This window comes from Vulpes lagopus, chromosome 23 (genome assembly GCF_018345385.1).
Source record: "Vulpes lagopus strain Blue_001 chromosome 23, ASM1834538v1, whole genome shotgun sequence".
Lineage (NCBI taxonomy): Eukaryota > Metazoa > Chordata > Mammalia > Carnivora > Canidae > Vulpes > Vulpes lagopus.
Window position 1 is genome coordinate 30,542,716 of NC_054846.1, and position 14,854 is coordinate 30,557,569.

The 14,854-nt window shown below is 43.2% G+C and overlaps 1 protein-coding gene across 1 annotated transcript in view; it reads right to left on the reverse strand.

The window, feature by feature from the left end:
- The window catches only part of MRPL42 (mitochondrial ribosomal protein L42), a 29,887-nt gene extending 29,800 nt beyond the window's left edge, over nt 1–87 (reverse strand). The window contains exon 1 of the mRNA XM_041739109.1: nt 21–87. The gene's annotated coding sequence lies outside the window, so the exon portion shown is untranslated. The remainder of the gene's footprint in view (nt 1–20) is intronic.
- Nucleotides 88–14,854: the final 14,767 nt, after the last annotated feature.

Consider the following 14,854-nt stretch of genomic DNA (forward strand, 5'->3'; position numbering starts at 1 on the left):
GAGGAGAAGACAGCAGTTACCTGTGTCAGCGGCACCACGAGCCCGCCATTTTACCTCAATCCGGGTCCCAGAAGACACCGCGTCGTGCGCCTCCCTGGCCCGCGGGGCACTCTGGGAAATGTAGTCTCCGCGGCCAGAGCTCTGGGTGGGCGCGCGAGGGCGGGGATCCACGGAACCTGCCTCCGAGTTTAGTAGCAGGTGTTTGCCTCAACTTTTAGCCTCGTAATCCCCCCCCACCGCAAACCCAAAATCTCTGCCCCACGCACACATCCTTAGAAAGTAACAAGCACTATCTTATTTTAAAGCTTATACAAATAATTAGAGGGGCTCGAGATGGATTTTTGCTGAATGAATTAAGGTTTCCTGGGTGAAGAGGTAATTTCAGAGAAGCCCTGAAGGCGGCTGAGGTTGGATTTGACGTTTGATATAGGGAAGTGGGGAGGCCCTTCCACCAGGAAGCACAAAACTGTGTTCTGAGAATTGTGTTGACTATTTATTCATTATGGGAGGAAGAAAACGTGCAGAATCCTGAACCTTAGAAGTCCCCTGGGCCTTTGTTGGCACTTTTCCATTCTCATTGCCAGCAATGCTTTTCCCTCACCTCTTCTCATGACCGCTGCCTTACTTTATAGAGGTCTTGCTCAAATATCCTCTTGGAGAGGACTATATCAATAAAAGATATGGTCCTGTTCTTATCCCATTGCCCTCCTTTAGTTTTCTTCATAATACAAGGCATTATTACATAACACTCTATTATAATTTGTTTCCTTGTGTAATGCCTGTCTCTTATGCTAGAATGCAAGCTCCATGAAGGCAGGATACAAGTATCTATCATGTTCTATACCATATAGAAACCTGACATCTGGAACTGCATCTGGCTGCATTGTATGCCTCCAATATTTGTTGACTGAATGAGACGAGTGACACTGCAGATATCCAAAACAGTAGATGATTGACTGTGGAAACAGTCACTTAGATTGTGAATTCCTTTGTCAAATGATGTGCAAAATTTTCTATCTATCTACGCTTTTCTGAAAAAAAAAAAAAACTTCATAACTTTTATCATGTATTTAAGGGGGACAATAAATTCCTCAAAAAGTTAAGGGCCACAGGGAGGTCTGGGTGGCTCAGCTGGTTACTTGGTGACTCCTGATCTCAGCTCAGGTCTTGATCTCAGGATTGTGAGTTCAAGCCTTGTTTTGGGTTCTACACTGGGTGTGGAGCCTACTTCAAAAACAAAAACTTAAAGGCCATAGTCCTGAGTGGTTAATAAGGAAAATAAGTGAACGTACTATAAATTCACAGTAAAGAAAAGTAAATGTAGGCTTCTTTGGTGTCTCTCCTTATTTTTACAGATACCAAGCTTGTTCTGCTACTGATCTTTGCTCCTATAGAAGCCCATACTGAGAGCCCATGTGTCTCCTTTCTAATCTTGTCCATCCTTCAAAGCTGTCTTGTAATGTCTTTCTGAACTATGTTGTAGGAAGAGACAGAGAGGAGAAACAGACTTGAATGAACAATCACCAGACTTGTTAAATTCGCTACACAATGCGGAAGAGGGATGGATCAAAGATAACTCCAGAGGATCTGTCTTGATGGCTGTGAGCTGAGTGGGGACCACTGACTGACAGGGAGACTCACTTTATGAAGCCAGGAAAAACTGACAAAGCTGAGACCAGAAAGAAGCCAACCACATGCACAAGAAAGAGAGTAGAGACAGTTATAGACAAAAGGAACAACTTAAAAGTCTAAAGCAGGTAGAAGTAGTTTACCCTGTATTGGAGTATAGTGTGGAGGAGACTGGCAGGAGATGAGGTGAATAGGAGCCACATTATGTTGAGCTTTGTATACCTTGGTAGTGATCACTTGGAATCAGGGCAGAGGCCATATGCATAGATGTTATGCTAAATGCAGTAGGGAGTCCCTGAAGGGTTCTAACACCAAAAGAGAAACATGATACGATTTTTATTCTTATTTATTCTATTTATTCTCATATTTTATTTTATTTTATTTTTAATTTTTATTTATTTATGATAGGCACACAGTGAGAGAGAGAGAGAGGGAGGACACAGGCAGAGGGAGAAGCAGGCTCCATGCTCCGGGAGCCCGACGTGGGATTCAATCCTGGGCCTCCAGGATCGTGCCCTGGGCCAAAGGCAGGCGCTAAACCACTGCGCCACCCAGGGATCCCTTATTCTCATATTTTAAAAGATTTTATTAATTAATTAATTTGAGAGACTGAGAGAGCACAAGCCAGGGGGAGGGGCAAAGGGAGAGGGAGAAGTAGTCTCTCCACTGAGCCCAAGCATGGGTTTGATCCCAGGACCCTGAGATCATGACCTGAGCCAAAGGCAGATGCTTAACTGACTGAGCCACTCAGGCACCCCATAATTTATGTTTTTAAAACATTACTCTGGCTCTACTTGTGAGGAGTGGTGACATGACAGAAGATCTCAACCATGAGATGAAGAGAAGGGCAGAGTGTCTAGATTTATATTGTAAGTAGAAATAATGATTGAACCTGCTGATAGATTGATTGGATGTGGGAGTTGAGGGAAAGAAAGACACCTCAGGAGATATTTTGATGACTAGCTTGAAGGTGGTATGGCTCAGGAGATAGGAGAGACTGAAAGAGGAGCAGGTTGGCGGTGGGGGGGCTCTGATGAGGGTGGAAATGAGTAATTCCATTTGGGTGTTGTTGAGTTTGAGATATCACTGAGATATAATTAGAGATATGATAGAAATATAAAATGAGGCAGGTGGTTGAACAGATGTGTCTGCAGAATAGAGTTTAGACTAGATAAAGCTTTGAAGTCAGGGGGATGTTGAGTATATATAGGGAGACAGTGTAGGAAAAAAAGAAAATGAAAAAGGCCCCAGATATGGGCCCAGGGAACTCCAACATTTAGAGGTCACGTGGAGGAGGACACCCAGCAAGGACCTCTCAGAGGTGGCAAGGAGAGAGGCAGTGTGAAAACCAAGGGACTGTGGTGTGAGAATAGCTAAGGGAGGCATGTTGTAAAGTAGTGTGATGCCAGCAAGTTTAAAACTATAATTACCAAAAATACAAACTTGAAACACCAGTGATAGCTTACATTGGCTTACATAAAAGCAGTTTAAATTCATGCTAGTAAAATGATGAAACAGACAAAATTGTAAGACTTTGGAGTTGGCTTCAAATGGCTTCAGCTGCAAATGGGATTGATTTTCCTTCCATAACTTCACAGAATAAAGTCATTTTTTATATAAATCAGAGATCAAAGACTCTGGAGCAATTTAACTGCCAAGCCATTAAGGATAATCTTTCTAAAAACCTTTATTTTTTTATTATATAAAATTGGCTAGAGTTTTGAGCACTTACTATGCGCCAGACATTATTCTTCAAACACTTTACATGCTTTTTTTTTTTTTCTATTCCTTCTGATAGGCCTATGAGGTGGGTATAATTATTGTTGACTGTCGTTATACAAATGAAGTTACAGAAGCACAGAGAAGTGTAAGAACTTGTTCAAAGTCATGCAAAGGTACAAATGGTAGAACTGTGATTTGACCGTAGGAACTACTGATAGCAGCACCTCTGAGCTTAACCTGTGCAATGCCCATTTCCAAATAGAAAATGTATATTAAAAAAAATACTAATACAGATTTAAAAAAACAAAACCTAATAGATAATCACTGCTAATACTTTACTGTATAATTTGCCACTTTTCATCTCTTCTTATGCCTATAATAGCTGACATTTATTGGATGCATTATGTGTCCTATATTTACAGACTATATCTATTTGAGCCATACTTAAAAAAAAAAAAACACATTTATTTATTTATTTATGAGGGACACAGAGAGAGAGAGAGAGGCAGAGACACAGGCAGAGGGAGAAGCAGGCTCCATGCAGGGAGCCCGATGTGGAACTCAATCCCAGAATCCCGGGATCACGCCCTGACCCAAAGGCAGATACTCAACCACTGAGCCACCCAGGTGCCCCTATTTGAGCCATACTTAACCCAAACACAAGACCGTGTTTTCTAGGAAGCATTTAGTGTTCTTCTTAGGAAGTGTTTGCTTCGCTTTCTTGGATGACGTGTGTTCCTTTAAAAACACTGATTAAAGGATCCCACCAGAAACTGCTAGATAATCTCCAATAGCTCTTTCTCCCTTTCCTCCTTATTAATTGAACCCATAATCTTTGGCTATATGCCCGCTCAGAATTTAAAACCCCAGGCTTCCTAGCATCCCTTGTAAACATGGGTATGGTTATGTGACTCAGAGCTGGCCGATGAGAGTAAATGGGTCTTGTAGCAGCTTTGAGTTTTTTTCTTGAAGACATCTGATATGCCCTCTGCCTCTTACTCCTTCCTTTCTCCTGGAGTGTAGATATTATAGTCACTACCTTAGAACACTAGGATGAGGGCCTTGACTTTGCAATGACAGAGCAGTCAGCTAGAAGGAGTCTGGGTTTTTGATAACTTTGTGGACCAGATTTCCCAGTGCGTAGATTTCTGACTTAGGGATTTCATAAAAGAGAGAAGTAAACTTTTATCTTATTTAAGTCAGTTTTACCTTATGCCTCTTTTACTAAGAGTGGAGCCTAATCCTTCCTGAAATGACAGAATGAAAATAAACCGGAGGCTCCTGGGTGGCTCAGCTGGGTAAGCCTCCAACTCTTGACTTTGGCTCTGGTCAGGATTTCAGGATTCTGAGCTCAAACCCCAGTGTAGTGCTCCCTGCTCAGGGGGAGTCTGCTTCTTTCCTCCCTCTCCCTCTGCCCTTCCCCCTACTCACACACACTCTCTCTCAAATAAATATTTTTTAAATAAAAATTATGAGTCATAAATGAGTCAAGAAAAATATAGGGGCACCTGGGTGGCTTAGTGGTTGAGCATCTGCCTTTGGCTCAGGTCGTGATCCTGGGGTCCTGGGATCGAGTCCTGTATCAGGGTCCCCACAGGGAGCCTGCTTCTGCCTCTGTCTAGGTCTCTGCCTGTGTGTGTGTGTGTGTGTGTGTGTGTGTGTCTCATGAATAAATAAAATCTTTAAAAAAAAGAAAAATATATCTAAAGCATTAGTATTGGTTAAAAAGTAAGGGTTTCCATAATAAGTACAATATAGACCATGAGTTATAAACTATTTCCTTCAAAAGCTCTCTTATGAATGCTCGATATGATTTTTACATTTATGTCTTCTCTACCCATAAGAGGTTGGGCTTCTCGTATATAGGCCCATCTTATTTCTTATCTGTATATCTCATATGCATAGTGTAATATTGAGGAGACAGTAGAGTGTGGAGGTTAATAAAGGGATTCTGAGACTCTCTCTGCCTAAATTTCAATCTTGATTCTCTCTCTTTTTTTTTTTTTTTAAATCTTAATTCTCTTATTTACTAACTCTGTTATTTGGGAAAATTTATTTTCTTAATATTTTTAAGTCTTAGTTTATTCTTTGTAAAAGGAGGATAAGAATGATCTTCCCTACTTTATAAAATTGTTGAGTGGATTAAATAAAAAAAACTAAGTAAAATGCTTAGCAAACGTCATAAGCACTCAATAAATGCTTGCAATAATTATACCTTGTAAGTGCTTAGTAAATATTCGTATAATAAATTTTTATGAATATCTTGTCCAAGGAGATTACTTATTTCTAGGCATTAAAATATAATCCTTCCCTTTTGACTGTCAGAAATAATTTAATGAGTGTAATTTAAAATATGGTCTAAAATGGACAATAATAATTTCTAGCTTTAAGCTCGTATGTCACTTAGGGTCACAGCAGAAAACAGATGACATACTCAAACTGGTATAATTCTAGAAGTGTTTATTTACAGAAGGATTCTTAACAGAAGCGTGAGTAGAATTACAAGGAGGAGGAGTAGTATAATCCAGGATTAGTAGCACTGGGGGTTCCTTCAGGACCAGAAGGGACAAAGTGAGGGAGCAGTTACTGGATCCCAGAGGAGAGAATCCTATAGTTTGCTACCTTGAGAGGAGCAGTAATCTTCTGGAGAAGGGCATAGACAGCCTAAGGTGAACTTTCCAGGACTAGACTCAGGTTATTAATTAGTCTGACCTCTCCACCCTTCCCCAAACCCCCTCCACGAAGGGCTGACATTCAGATCAACTTCCTGGACAGAGAGCAGGGTGGACAAGGTGAAGGGTAGATCTGAAGGAGCAAAGGGGATATAACTGACAGCATATCAGAGTAAGTTATTAACACGCCTTTAGTGTAACTGTAAAACCAAAGATTGGTGCAGAATCCAATTGGATGTCACTTAAGTATAAGCAATGCGACTCTCCCATATTGATTGAATGTGAAAATAATTCGGAATAATTTCAAGCAATAAGTAGCTTTATTGAATATGTTGGTAAATCAAATGGTGAAACAACCTAGGTAAGAGGTTAGGGGTTCAAATTACACTAAGAATTAGGTAAATGTCTAACCTGAATTCAAGTGACAAGAGCAGTGAGATGACCCGATTTGGTGGGCATGGATTTGGAATTCCTATTGACACAGCAACCATAAAAGAGGGCTCTGTTTCTCCCTCCAGGTCATTCAGATGATCCCGGAAGTCTGTCCTTCCAAACTTCACCCTCACAACCAATCTAGAAGGCACCCTCAAATTGCTTCTATAGGTAATCTCAGATGACTTGGCGGTTCCATACGGGTTCCTTTGGACATGACTTTAGTTCCTTAAAGATTTAGAATTAAGTGTAGAAATGACAAAGTATATCAAACCTACCTATTTGTACTCGTTTCCAGTTAGATTTGAAAACATAACACATTTACAGACATGTGTATGCCATATTTATATTTAAGTATTTAGAAAATATAAGATAATTTGTGCTATGAGGTATGGTTTGTGGCCTGTTGATTAGCTTTGTGATCCTATCTTTTTTTTTTTTTTTTTTAAAGTAGGTTCCAAGCCCAGCAGGGACCCAAACATGGGGCTTGAACTCATGACCCTGAGGATCAGGACTTGAGCCAAGATCAATGGTCAGACGCTCAACGAACTGAGCCACCCAGGAACCCTTGTGATCCTAATTTTTAAAAACGTTTATGCTCTTCTTACAAATAGAATAAGATTTGCAGTTGAGCATGCAAGCGTAAGGAAGAGCTAGAGATATTGTTACTTCAATAAATTGAATATTTTTTTTTAATTTATTTATGATAGTCAGAGAGAGAGAGGCAGAGACATAGGCAGAGGGAGAAGCAGGCTCCATGCACCGGGAGCCCGACGTGGGATTCGATCCCGGGTCTCCAGGATCGCGCCCTGGGCCAAAGGCAGGCGCCAAACCGCTGCGCCACCCAGGGATCCCAATAAATTGAATATTTATTAAAAACTAATCTGTGAATAATCTCCTTTTCCAGGAAAGTTGCCTCAAAGACACAACCTTGCCTGTTTCATCATAAAGATGTTTTTGCCCTTTTCCTCAGAAACCATCCCCAAACACCAATGAGAAAAAGGATGGAAAGCAGTCAATGCAGGATTGGCCCGACTTAGCAAAGTGAAGTCTTCTGGTTGTATCAAGGCTCAAATAATTGGGGGCACCAAGTATTTAGGAAGAGAGAATGAGGAGGGAGCTAAAAACTGGTGGAACAATTGAAAGCCAGTCTGAAGTAGTTAGCCCCCAGACTACCATGTCCATCAGCCTACCCTCGTTGGAAATGGCACTTGATATCCAAGAGGCTCTGGACTCAGGAACATGATACCTGAGCGAGGGAAGGGGAGAAGTGTCCGAAAGAAAACTGGCCAGGTGGGTCCCTTTCTTGCCCAGCTCTAGAATGCCAGCACCCTCTGTATTTCTGAGCCTAGTCTGCAGCCTTCCCTGTGATTACATGAACTACCCAAGGTCCTCCCAATGCATGCCTTTTCTGTTAGCCTGAGTCGGTTTCTATGCCTGCAACCGGGACCTCTGACTAAAATAACATTTCACACTTACCTTGTATTGATTTCATTCATATATGTCGGCACCTGTTCTCCATAAGGGCAGTTCCATGTCTAATCTGGCTCATCATTTACCTGTAGAAACTAGTACTGTGCCTGGTACTTAAAAGGCACTCACTAAACATTTATTAAATAATTGAATGGATGAAACCTTCTTTGTATCTTCTGTATACTCTTCATTGTATCTTCTATATCTTGGTTATAGAACTTATCACATAAAATATATTTGTTTAAATATCTTTTTCCCATATTAGAAAGTAAGTTCAAGATTGTAGATCCTACTCAGTTCATTCAAAAAAAAAAAAAAAAAAAACCTGGCTCCTAGGGAGGGTCTAGTACATAATAGGTAGAGAATGAAGGAAGGCAGGAAGGCAGGCAGAAGGGAATATGTGTCAGGCATTAGGTTACTGCTGAACCCAGAGAAAGAATAATACGGTGCTCACTGCCTTAGAAGGGTGCACAGCGTGGTGAAGGAGCTCAGAGTGAGCATTTGTTAGAGCATACTGTGCAAGATGTTTTGGAGAGGAAGCTGAGACCAGTGGGCAGATGAGGTGGGAAACCGTGAGCGAGAAGTCACCCTGATGTGAAGATTAGGGTGTTAAGAGTGTAGGTATGATGGATCACAGGAAACTCAAAGCTGAAATGAAATTATCCGGACTGTGGGCCGAGACAGCCTCTGGGGAGTTGAAAGTAAGCAGTAGGTTAAGAAAATGTCAAGAGGTTTTGTAGACTGAAGCGAAGAGGAATACGTTTTCTGATTGGTGAATATAAAATAATGAGCTAGGTCTGCTCAGCCTTGTCTCCTCTTTTCTTTCCCCCTTTTTCTCTCTCATTTCCTTCCTCCTTTCTTCTTCCTTTATCTCCTTTTCCCTCTTCCTTCTTTTCCTCCTCCTCTTCCTTCTCTTTCTTCTTCTACAGCAGACTGTTTTCTACTCTCTAGCATTCCCAGCTCTGCCCTGGCTTGGGTTATGGGGCCTGCTGTGCTAAATGACTGGTGGCTATGCCTGAAACTGGAGAGCAGGTTGGGGGAAGGTGAGTTAGCCCAAATCATGCAGACTCAGAGTTGTGTTCCCCAACCAACTTTATTTGTAATGAGAACAATGTTCCAATCTCCATCTCTTCCAATTGGTTGTAGTTTCAGGAGGGAAAGGGGTTTTTATTTCTTGGCCTCCTCAAAACCTAACAATCTGGAATACTTAACACTTGGGCCAACTTGAACACAATCTGAAATATCTAATACCTGGATTAAGAAAATTAGAACAAGCAGAAGGAAAGATATGGGTTTGGGGTCAAAAAGAATCTAGAAAAACAAGAACAAGAATAGTATAAGTCAAGGTTGCTGTAGCAACTGTTTTCTCAAGGAGATCAGATAATATCGGACAGTGACTCCCAAGCTTTGGGGCTCCCAGTTATGCCTGGGAAGTTTGTTAAAAACACAGATGCATGGGGCCTGTGACTTGCACTCAAAGACCTTGGCTGGGGCCCCTGCATCTGTATGTTTAACCAGCCTCTGACGTGTTTAACCCTCCAAAGTTTGCAAACCTCTGCTCCAGAGTTTATTGGATCCCCAAAGTCATTGTTATCGAAAGCAAAAGAGTTTTCAAAACATTTCTCATTATGCTGGAACCAGGTGGGTGGTTTCTGCAGAAAGCAAGCAACACCACTGGGAAGCATATGGGAAACCAATAGTAGTGAGAGAGACAGGTGCTGGCTGGGCGAGAAGAAAGGTGAAGGTATACCAGGTGGAGAGAAATGCAGGAACAGTTCAGCTGGTAGGCTGAGTGTGCAATCACAGGCCCAGTTATGCAGTGACTGAAGCCCAAGGTCATGGAATGCAAACAGTTCTTTGGGAGCCCGGAAGGGTGGCACACATTTGCAGGGAAAAGAACCTTGCTTTCAGAGTTTCTGTTCCAGCCACGCTTCTAGCCAAATGTCTTTTGAGTCACCATCTTCTGGAATCGTTTCCACTGGGAAATTGCTCAGAGAAAGGCATACCCCCTCCATTTACCTTTAGAGAGACACGGTGGAGTCAATGATGGGCTCTACACAAAGCCTCCAGTGGTGCATGCACTTAAATCTCCATGGGTGAGGACATTCAAAAATGCTTCGTAAAGCATAAAGCGTCAAACAAAGGTAAACCTTATTGCTCAGATTTTTCTGGGTCTCATCTGTCCTGATGCCTTCCACCCTGAAAGAGTGTCCTTAAGACCCTGGATGATGCCACTCAGCTCCTTCTCCCAGGCAGGCATTGTGTTGGGTTAACATTCTGTCTATAAGTGCTCCGCTACTTGCATTGACATCTTGAATATGAGGCAGCAGGCATTTTTTTTTTCTTCTTTTAAATCAGTGTGCAGCCTTTGCTTCCTCCCCCACCCACTTCCTCCCTGAGTCAGTGTTCACGAACCCTCTTCTCAAATACTCCTGTCTTGATGGCCTACAAAACTGTTTTCATATGCTGCAAGAAACAATAGGGGTCCTTGCAAACAAATACTTCCGCCTGATGACTACCGCTCCTGAATGGAAACAGGTCCTCTATTAGGGGTGGTTAACCTACCATTTTCCAAACTCATCTACCATATTTTGTCTCTGCAAAGTGCAAGACAGTTTCTGAAAAAAACAAAACTGTTGCCCTTCAGGAAGTTGAAAGTTTAGGGATGAACATAAACATCCTATGCTTTCTGTAAGCATTCACTTATTGATCACGAATCTACGTGACCTATTCTCAAAGAGGTGTTTATTTTCCCCACGTAGATACTGGCTCATTCCCTCAACAAACGTTTTTTGAGGACTATCCTGTAGTAGGCCCTGAGCGAGGCCTCGGGGTGCACTGGTGACCAAATGGAAGAGATCCATAACGCTGAGGAGCTCAGGTATAAATGTCCCAGGATATTACCTGCAGGGTAAATAGTCCTATGTATCTGCCAGTATAAGACCAAAGGACCAAATCTGGAATATTTGGAGGTGGCTGTGAGGGTGGTAAAGGAACAGGATACAATAAATAGTGTTCTGGGAGTAAAAGCTTTGCATGGAGTGGAATTCCTGGAATTCCTCCAGCATAGCATTCTTGTTTGTTCCCTTCCTATATCATAATGTAAAGGCACTTGCAGTTTGAGTCCTAGAAGGAGCAGAGGCTGGAAAAAGACCCCAAAAAACAAAAGAAAACAAAAAACCCCAAAACATTGTTGTGAGGCCTGACAAAAAGCCAAAGAAGATTAATTAGCTGAAAATTCTGCATAGCACTATTCAGCTTAGTGGTGCTATCTGGTCGCTATAATTTATTCAATATCATGGACCAGCTGCTTTTTGCTGAGTTCTGAGTGTATAGTATATCATCCTTGTTCAGCACCGAAAGAACTTAGAATATATCTTAAGACTATTGATATTAGTGGATTATTTAATGTTTTAAATAGGTAACACATTCCCACAGTTCAAAATCTAAAAGGTACAAGAGTTTAAGTGGTATGTCTTTCTTTTACCTCTGTTCTGCAATCCCCAACACCTTTCCCCTGAAGGAATGATTCAATTACTTTGGTGGATATCCTTGTTTCAGCTATATTTTACAGTAAGGATTCTCCACGAGATTTCTAACTTTGGACCTCATCTTGATCCTGTGGCAACCTGTCCTTCTAAGACTATATCCTGTTCTACAGGACTTTTATGAATCAGAAGTTGATTTTATTTTCCAGATGAGTATAGCCTGAGTTGTTCTCAAGAGAGGAAAGAATGGGAAAGCGACTAGAGGAGACATGCAAAAATATACTTTAGCATATAAAAATAATAGTCCTTGCTAAGTACTATGTAGTGTTTTATTTATTTTTAAGATTTTAAAATTTTTAATTTTGTTTATTCATGAGAGAGAGAGAGAGAGAGAGAGAGAGAGAGAGAGAGAGGGAGAGGCAGAGTCACAGGCTCCATGCAGGTAGCCTGATGTGGGACTCGATCCCGGGTCTCCGGGATCAGGCCCTGGGCTGAAGTGAAGGCGGTGCTGAATAGCTGAGCCACCAGGGCTGCCCTGTAGTGTTCTATTTAAACTTCACAAGAATCACATGAAGTATGTATAGTTTATAGGTGAAGAAAATGAAGGATAGATGAACAAATGTAAGTTCTCAAACCTTAGACCAGAGCTCTAGTGCCCTCACTCTTAATTTACGTGATACTCATTATCTGTCCTAATAGAAAATAGCCAAAAGAACGCACATGGTGACATTTTTTTGTTTATACATTTTTGTTGCTGTTTATTCAAAATCTTTACTTTCAAATTTTAGGATCAAAATTACTCATAATATTTAAATGCACATTCCCAGGTCTTAGCGCTGAATAAGAGAATTAGAATCTCTGAGGGAAGGGCTCCAGGCATGCTTATTTTAACCAGCACTTAAGAGTCACAGGTAGGGATCCCTGGGTGGCGCAGCAGTTTGGCGCCTGCCTTTGGCCCAGGGTGCGATCCTGGAGACCTGGGATCGAATCCCACGTCGGACTCCTGGTGCATGGAGCCTGCTTCTCCCTCTGCCTGTGTCTCTGCCTCTCTCTCTCTCTCTCTGTGTGACTATCATAAATAAATAAAAATTTATAAAAAAAAAAGAGTCACAGGCAGATGACACTAAGGCAGTTGGCTGTAAGCATAATGACAAATGTCATACCTGTGACAGTTTGTTTTCCAAGGCTAGCCACAACCATATCTTCCAACACAGGCATACTATGCTAGTTTCCAGAATCTCTCCACTCCCCTTTCAAGAGGTGGAGTCCATGCCCCATACCTTTGAAACTGGGTGGGTTTTTGTGATTAGTCAACCAGTAGATTATAGTGGGAATGATGCTATGTGACTTCCAGGTTAGGTAAAAAAAAAAGATGATTCAGCTTCTGTTTTTGCTAGCTAGAACACTCACTCTTGGAACCCAGCCACCAGGTAGTGAGACAACCAAAGCTGCTCCAGGGAGAGGCCCACTTGGAGAGAAACTAATAGCCAGCACCAACTTGCCAGCTATGTGAGCTATCCTGGAAGTGGATCTGGGCCCAGTCAGGCCGCCCAGGCTGACACAGCACAGCATGGAGCAGGGATGTGCCTTCCATGCCAAGCTCTGCCCAAATTGCAGATTCAAGTGGGAAGTAAATGATTGTTGTCATTTTAAATGGTATGCACGAGCTGGTTTGTTAGGCAATACGTAAGTGGAACAGCGCACTTCTAATATTCACTTTGATTTCTTCCTGAATTCTGGGCCCTCTCTGAAATATTCCAAACGTATCCTTGTCCAATGTCATTTTTCCCCTAGATTCTTTTAATCACAGAACCACTAGTTTCAAACTTTTGGTTATGTGAGGTTCTTTTTTTTTTTTTAATTTTTATTTATTTATGATAGTCACAGAGAGAGAGAGAGAGGCAGAGACACAGGCAGAGGGAGAAGCAGGCTCCATGCACCGGGAGCCCGATGTGGGATTCGATCCCGGGTCTCCAGGATCACGCCCTGGGCCAAAGGCAGGCGCCAAACCGCTGCGCCACCCAGGGGTCCCGTTATGTGAGGTTCTTATTGTTACCTCTGAGGCTTGGTTTCTCATCTCAAAAGCAGTCGTAATAAGAGAATCCACCTCATGAACTTTACACTTTGATGAGATAATCCATGTAATCAAATCATTCAGCATTGTGCCTAGCACGTAATATTCTCAATTTTTACTAGGTTTCTTGCATTCATAGTCTCCATTTTTAAAGTGCTATATATATATATATATATATAAGTGCTTTGTTTATTTAAAAAAATACATTTTTTGTAGTCCAGTGCCATTTACAGGCTATTTCCTATGCTTGACATGCTCTTCCCTACTAGGTCAGTGAGACTCTTACTCATTCTTGAGGGAACTCTTCTCCCTAGGGAAAGCTTTCTCTGACTTTTCAATCAGTTAATGCCTCTCTGGGCTCACCTTGGAGCAAACTCTACTATAGCCCTTAACACACTGGGCTGTAATTAATTACTCGTCTCTCTTCTCCGTTGGCCTGGAAGGCAGTCAGGGTCGTCTCTGTAGTCTCACCCTCCAACGCAACACCTGGCACACCTTTACTCACCATCCAGTCTGAGCTGTGCTGGGAAAACACCGCGGTTAAGCAGTTAAGGGGTCCTTGTTTTGGGAGACCTGACCCGGGGTCACAACCAGCTCCATTTTCTCCTGCATGATCTTAGAAAAAGTCAGTTGACGTTTCTGAGCCTCATTTGTGGAAACACCTTCTGTGAAGATGACGTAAAGTAACACCTGCGGAAAGCCTATCCCATGGCAACCAGCAGTCACCGGAACGCCACAAAATGCTTCTCCAACAATCCCATTTTCGGGCAGGGCCCTGTGCTCCACGGGGGGTCCTCTCAGGGATGACTCTGGGCTCGCTCCTCATGCCTCCGGCTAGCACCTCTGCCTTCAGGAGCCGACTCCCTGTCCCCTCAACTCTCTCTCCACACCCTTGCTTTCAGCCTTCTCGGGGCTGAAGGGGCCCGATTTACGTGCGATTCAAAAATCAAAACTCTCCGCCCGGGGAGACCCGCCTTTAGGAGTCTGGCCTCTGAGTCTCGGTCTCCCGCCTGCCTCCGAGGGAGCCGCCCCCCGCCGCGGCCGCGCGCAACTGCAGAAACGCTGAAGGGGCGAAACCGACGGCGGAGAATGAATGGGCTGCGTCCGCCGCGGGGCCTCTGTGACGTCGCCCCCGGCGCAGGCGTGGCCGCGGCTAAGAGGCCTGCGGGGCGCCGGCCGCGCGACCCCAGCGGGCTCGGCCACGGGCGCCGGAGCTCCGCGCCGCCTCGCGCCGCCTCCCCCAGGTCCCTGCCCCGCCGGGGCTCGTCACTTCCGCCACCCGCAGGCCGGGGCTGTGGGGCGGGGAGCGCGGGGGAGGGAGCCAGCTCTGAGGGAAGCCCGCCGGCACACGAGCAGGGACTACA